The sequence below is a fragment of the Solanum pennellii genome, chromosome 2 (genome assembly GCF_001406875.1).
Source record: "Solanum pennellii chromosome 2, SPENNV200".
In the NCBI taxonomy this organism is placed as follows: Eukaryota; Viridiplantae; Streptophyta; class Magnoliopsida; order Solanales; family Solanaceae; genus Solanum; species Solanum pennellii.
Window position 1 is genome coordinate 31,539,358 of NC_028638.1, and position 6,662 is coordinate 31,546,019.

The following is a 6,662-nucleotide window of genomic DNA, read 5'->3' on the forward strand; positions in this document are numbered from 1 at the left end:
CAGAAATGCTTGGGAAGGGATCTCCATCAGGAGGTTCAGTTTCCCAACATCACTTAAAATGTTGATTTTAACCGGTAACTTTCTTTTTCCGTGGGAAAAATATCAACTCTTGCATTGTTACCGAATCTTGAAAAGCTCAAACTTAAAGAATCGCCAGCTACGGGTGGAGTATGGAGACTGAGTGATGACGACAAGTTCCAAAGTCTCAAGCTGTTGATATTTAGCTATCAGCACTGGGAAGCTAGCAGTGATAGCTTCCCAAATCTATAACGCCTTGTTCTAAAGAACTGCAGTTTCCTGCGAGAAATTCTAACAGATTTTGGGGAAATTGGTACTTTGGAGTCAATTGAGTTACATTATTGCGGCACTGGTGCTGAAGATTGTGCCAGAAAGATTGAACAAGAACAAGAAGACATGGGAAATAATTACCTTAAGGTCTACATTGGTAAGTTTTAAATCTCTCTGACAAAATTCTTCCATTGTTCACATTATTAGTTACTACTTTTACCCCCCCTTCAAATTTAGATAATGACATTTCTTTTTATATCTTGTATGCAGGGAATTGAAGCTTATGTTATACTTTGTTCCTTGTGTGTTCCTCTTGATTCAACAAAATCACCGTGATCAAATGGAAGTTGTATGAATATATTCATATGGTTCAATCTGATGCCACTCCTTTTCCAGAGTGATTCCATCACTTGATGTTCTGCCCAACTCTTTATGAATAGTTATCAGATACCAGCCTCACATAACTACTTTTGGGTGACATTTTTTACCTCTCATCGGCACATGTAATATTTCATATCTCGAGTGACATTTCATATGTTCAACATCAATGTCAAAAAATAGAATACAATCTTCACTTTTCAGCATATTTATATATATACCCTTCTTCTCGATATTGTTCAAATTTAGGAGAAACTTCACATCTTCTAGACTAATTGTTAGAAGAGAGGTTTTTAAATTTACGCATAGATATCAACAGTACTTATTTATGTACTCAGATGGTAGAGTTTTTATCTAACATAGGTCGTCGTACTATGGTAATGATTACTTAACAATTACGTATCATTGGATAGATAAAATTTGGACAATGTAAAAATCCTATATTTAGGAATAAATTTTCAGTTTTCACTTGAATTAACATGTCAACCACTGTTAAGGTAAAGCATTATCACAACATGTTCCTTAGTATTTATACCTCAATTTATCATTTGAGACTTGTTAGGCTGGTTTGACTTGAGACCTGAGGGGCTCAGGTGATTTTCAAATAACCTGAACTCAAAATGACAATGCATATTTTTGTTGTTAGATGATGGTGTACAGCAATGGCATCACCAAGAAGCGATCGTGAACGTGTCAAATGATGTACTGTAGCAACGGATTGTCACTTCATCTTCCATTGATTACTGGCTTAAATGAACTGTGGTCTCATTTCTGAAAGAAGTAATCTTGTGACATAATATAATGTAAAAGAGTGTGTATCAAAATACTAATTAAAACTTTTCCTCTATTAATATAAAATGCATACACACATGGTAATGTTACCACTGCAGCTGATGGTAGATAACATGTCTGGCCCGTGCTATTCCTGAGAAACTTCTACTACAAAACAGAAAAAGTTTAACTACCATCTAAAAATAAAGAATCTTATTTCATACACCTGCAAATATACAAATAAACTCAAAAGATTCCTGTAATAAAAGAAGTTCAATACGACACTAATTATAAGCAAAAGTTCGCTAAATAGTTACACATGAAATCAACATCTAAATTATTGTCGAACAGAAACAAGAGCCAACCATGGAACCAAATGTTGATGAAATGACCACAACTGCACTACCATTCCAGATTTGAGTTTATTCCTTTCTACTACTTGCATCCAGTCATTCAATAACACATAACTTGAGCTGTTACTCATGTCCCATTTCGCCAAATGAATTTTTGTTTGTTCAAGCGAAGGCTCAATCAAGTTGAACTGAATCTTGCTCTTTTTGTTGGACGCAATGTCTCTTGTCTCCAACACCATTTTCTGTTGGGGTGTCAAGAAATCCTTTCTCACCACTTGGTTGACGGGGATGGACATACGCATATGCTTATAGCTCAAATCTGTATCATAAAGAACTTTCTGAATTACGAGTTTCACTTGAGAAATCTCAACACCCATTCCTGAAATCATCTCCTTCAACTCATCCGGCAAAACTGGAGGATCAATTATTGGTTTATAAATCTTTCTTCTCTTTTTCTCTCTGTTTTCCCACTTACTCTGTTTTTCATCGAACAGAGTCTCAGTCTTTTTTCCCTCCACGGAAAGGTCTTCATCAACTGTTTCGATTGTTTTACGTTTAAGAGAGATTCGAATCTTTGGATCCTTTTTCTGTGACATTGATTGAGACGGCATGACAGTAGGAGGCGTCTTTCTTCGGAAAATTCTGCATCTTTTAGCTCTTGGGATAAGATAGTAGTAGTGATCAACAGAATGTTCACACATAAAACGGATTCTTTCTGAAAGCTTCATCTTTTTCAACATCTACACATTCAAAATCAGTTATACAGGACTCTTCTTTCAACCCACCACCATCATCGTCTTCCATTATCGTTCCCATGGAAAACAGAAGAAAATTTTCAAGAAACAGAGAGAGCTCAACTTTTAGAAAACAATGGGTTTGATTAAGAAGAAAAATTGTTGATAAAGAAGGTGAAATTAGTTTAAGAATGAGGGGATTCTTGATTTATTAATGTTGGGGAGTTCTTGATTTCTTGAACGCGCTAAACTGACAAGCTGGTTAACAAGTTTCTAAATTTGGGAATTATTTAATTATTCAGTGTTTGAAAGACATTAGCATTTCAACAAGAGATAAGAAAGAAGAAAAGGTTCTTTTTGTTGCAATCTTTTTCTCCAATCAGCAACCTCACATCATGTTTTCTGATGTATAAATCATTGTAGCGGGCTGAAATTTTTACTGAGTATTTTATTTTCGTGTTTGATTTGAATGTAGGAGATAAGATTTGGAGGGTAGGATTCAATTTCAGGTTCTGAAGAGTAACTGGATTTGTGTGTTTCTTTCTATTTATCTTTGTTAGTGTAGCTATTGCTTCTTTCTATTAGACAATTGTTGTGTAGCCATTTAGGAGAATATTTGTAGTCCTATTATTGTTATAGTGAAGCATTAGAATGGCGTTCACGTGATTGTTACCTTCGATTTGAAGGGTTTTTTTTACATTTTTTATTTCGAGTTAATGTCTTTCCATCGCAGCATCATTCACTTTCAACTTGAATCTTTCAAAATAATACGATTATCTTTTTATACTTAATCAGTTTCATTTTAGGTAGGTAACATTATTTGATAGGATATAAAAATAAAAAATAAAAAAATTGTTATCTGTAATCTTAAAATATGTCATGACATGTTATAACTGTGAAAATATCTTCTCCGTCCATTTTTAGTTGTTTAAATTTGAATTTTGCACCTTCATAAAAAATAATTATTAATATAAATTTTTACCATAATATTCGCTTAAGTAAGATAGTTGCTTTTTTTTTGGGTACAATTAATCTAAATATTTCAAATATAAGGAGGAAAGTGAAATCGTTGTCAAATCTTTATCACTGAATCTCCAAATACGAATTCGAGTGCTTCAGTTGATCCTCAATCTCCCAGTATCGATATTTCAACTGCTCAAGCTTAAGTCTTAAGTCTTGAGAAATAATTTAGGGGAATGTGTAAATTATTGTTGAGGGTAAAATATGAAATTCATTTTTATCTTTTTATATGTTAAAAGTGACTAGTAAAAATAAAAAAAATACTTTTAAAATAGTAAACAAATAAAAGTGAATAAAATGAATATATCACTAAGAATAAATTTAAAAGTTTAAATTTAATTATTTTTAAATATAGAATTTTGTCATTCTTATTTAAGCGTTAATCCTGAGCACGTGAGTTGCACGTGTATTCCATGCTAAATAAGGTGAAATTGTTATAACGATATATATAATCAACAACCTTCACATCATGTTTTTCGATGTGTTTATAGTTGTATCTGACTCAAATTTTTACTGAGTGTTCCTATATCTGCGTGTTTGATTTGAATGGAGGAGATAAGATTTGAAGGTCAGCAGAATCCAATTTCAGGTTTTGAACACCAGCTGGATTTGTGTGTTTCTTTCTATTTATCTTTGTTAGTGTAGTTATTGATTCTTCGTATTTGGCAATTGTTGTGTAGCCATTTAGCAGAATATTTATAGCCCTATTATTGTTATAGTGAAATAATTTGAATATGAGCGATCACGTGATTGTTACCTTCAATTTGAAGGATTTTTCAATGTTTTTTTTATTTTCGAGTTTATATCTTTCCATTGCAACATCATTCACTTTAAACTTAAATCTTCCAAAATAATATGATTATCTTTTTATACTTCACGGTTTCATTTTAGGTAAGATAACATTTTTTGATAAAAAATTAAAAAATTTGTTATGTGTAATCTTAAAATATGTCATGACATTTTATAACAGTGAAAATATTTTTTCCGTCCATTTTTAATTGTTTGAATTTGAGTTTCACTCTTTCTTAAAAAATAATGATTAATATAAATGTTTACCATAATATTGTTTAAATAAGGTAGTTGCTTTTTTTTTGTATAATTAATCTAAATATTTTCTAATATGAGGAGGAAAGTGAAATCATTATCAAAGTTTTATCATCGAATCTCCAAATATGAACCGTTGCGTGTTTCAGTTGATCCTCAATCTCCCAGTATCGATATTTCGACTACTCAAGATTAAGTCTTAAGTCTTGAGAAATAATTTGGGAAAATAAGTAAATTATTATTGAGGGATAACTATGAAATTCATTTTTATCTTTTTCTATGTTAAAAGTGACAAGTTTAGAATAAAAAATTACTTTTAAAATAATGGACAAATAAAAATGAATAAAATGATTATATCACCAAGAATAAATTTAAAATTTTAAATGAAATTATTATTAAATATACATTTTCACTCTTATTTAAGCTAGTCCTGGGTACGTGTTTTGTACGTGTATCACATGCTAAATCATGTGGAATTGTTATAACGATATATACAATCAGCAACCTTCACATCATGTTTTTCAATGTGTTAACCGTTGTATCAGGCTGAAAATTTTATTGAGTGTTTCTATCTCTTCATGTTTGATTTGAATGGACGAGATAAGATTTGGAGATCAGCAGGATCCAATTTCAGATTCTGAAAAATAGATGAATTTGTGTGTTTCTTCCTATTTATCTTTGTTAGTGTAGCTATTACTTCTTTGTATTTGACAATTGTTGTGAAGCCATTTAGGAGAATAGTATAGCCCTATAATTATTATAGTGAAACAATTTGAATCTGGGCGATCACATGATAGTTACCTTCGATTTGAAGGATTTTTTCACGTTGTTTATTTTCGAGTTTATGCCTTTCACTCGCAACATCATTCACTTTAAACTTAAATCTTCCAAAATTATATGATTATCCTTTTATACTTCATCGGTTTCATTTTTGGTAAGGTAACATTATTTTATGGGATACAAAAAAAAATAAGTTATCTGCTATTAAAAAATATTTCATGACATTTTGTAACGATGAGGATATTTTCATCATCCATTTTTAATTATTTAAATTTGAATTCAGCACCTTCTTAAAAATAATGATTAATATAAATTTTTACCATAATATTCGCTTAAGTAAGGTTATTGTTTTTTTGGGTATAATTAATCTAAATCTTTTCAAATATGAGGAGGAAAATGAAATCGTTGTCAAATCTTAATTATTGAATTTCCAAATATGAATCTTTGAGTGTTTGAGTTGATCCTCAATCTCCTAGTACCGATATTTCGACTGCTCAAGCTTAAGTCTTAAGTCTTGAGAAATAATTTGGGGAAATAAGTAAATTATTGTTGAGGGTAAAATATGAAATTCATTTTTATCTTTTTCTATGTTAAAAGTGACAAGTTTAAAATAAAAATTTACTTTTGAAATAGCGGTAAAAGTGCATAAAATGAATATATCACTAATAATAAATTTTAATTTTTAAAATTAAATTATTTTAAATATAGAATTTTGTTATTCTTATTTAAGCACTAGTCCTGGACACGTGTGTTGCACGTGTATTCCATGCACGTGTGTTGCACCTTCACATCATGTTTTTCAATGTGTTAACCGCGTTGTATGGGACTGAAAATTTTACTGAACGTTCCTACATCTTCGAGTTTGATTTCAATAGAGGAGATAAGATTTGGAAGTCAGCAAGATCCAATTTCTGGTTCAGAACAACAGCTAGATTTATGCGTTTCATTCTATTTATTTTTGTTAGTGTAGCTATTGCTTCTTTGTATTTGAATATTGTTGTGTAGTCATTTAGGATAATATTTACAGCCCTATTATTGTTATAGTGAAGCATTTGAACCTGGGCGATCACGTGATTGTTACCTTTGATTTGAAGGGTTTTTCCACATTTTTATTTTCGAGTTTAGGTCTTTCCATCGCAACATCAGTCACTTTCAACTTAAAATATTCCAAAATAATATGCTTATGTTGTTATTCTTCGTTAGCTTCATTTTAGGTAAGGTAACATTATTTGATGGGATAGAAAAAAAATTAAAAAATTGTTATTTGTAATCTTAAAATATGTCATGATATTTT

The 6,662-nt window shown here is 30.8% G+C and overlaps 1 pseudogene; it reads right to left on the reverse strand.

The window, feature by feature from the left end:
- Positions 1-1,668: 1,668 nt before the first annotated feature.
- LOC107009886 lies at positions 1,669-3,442 on the reverse strand (annotated as a pseudogene).
- Positions 3,443-6,662: the final 3,220 nt, after the last annotated feature.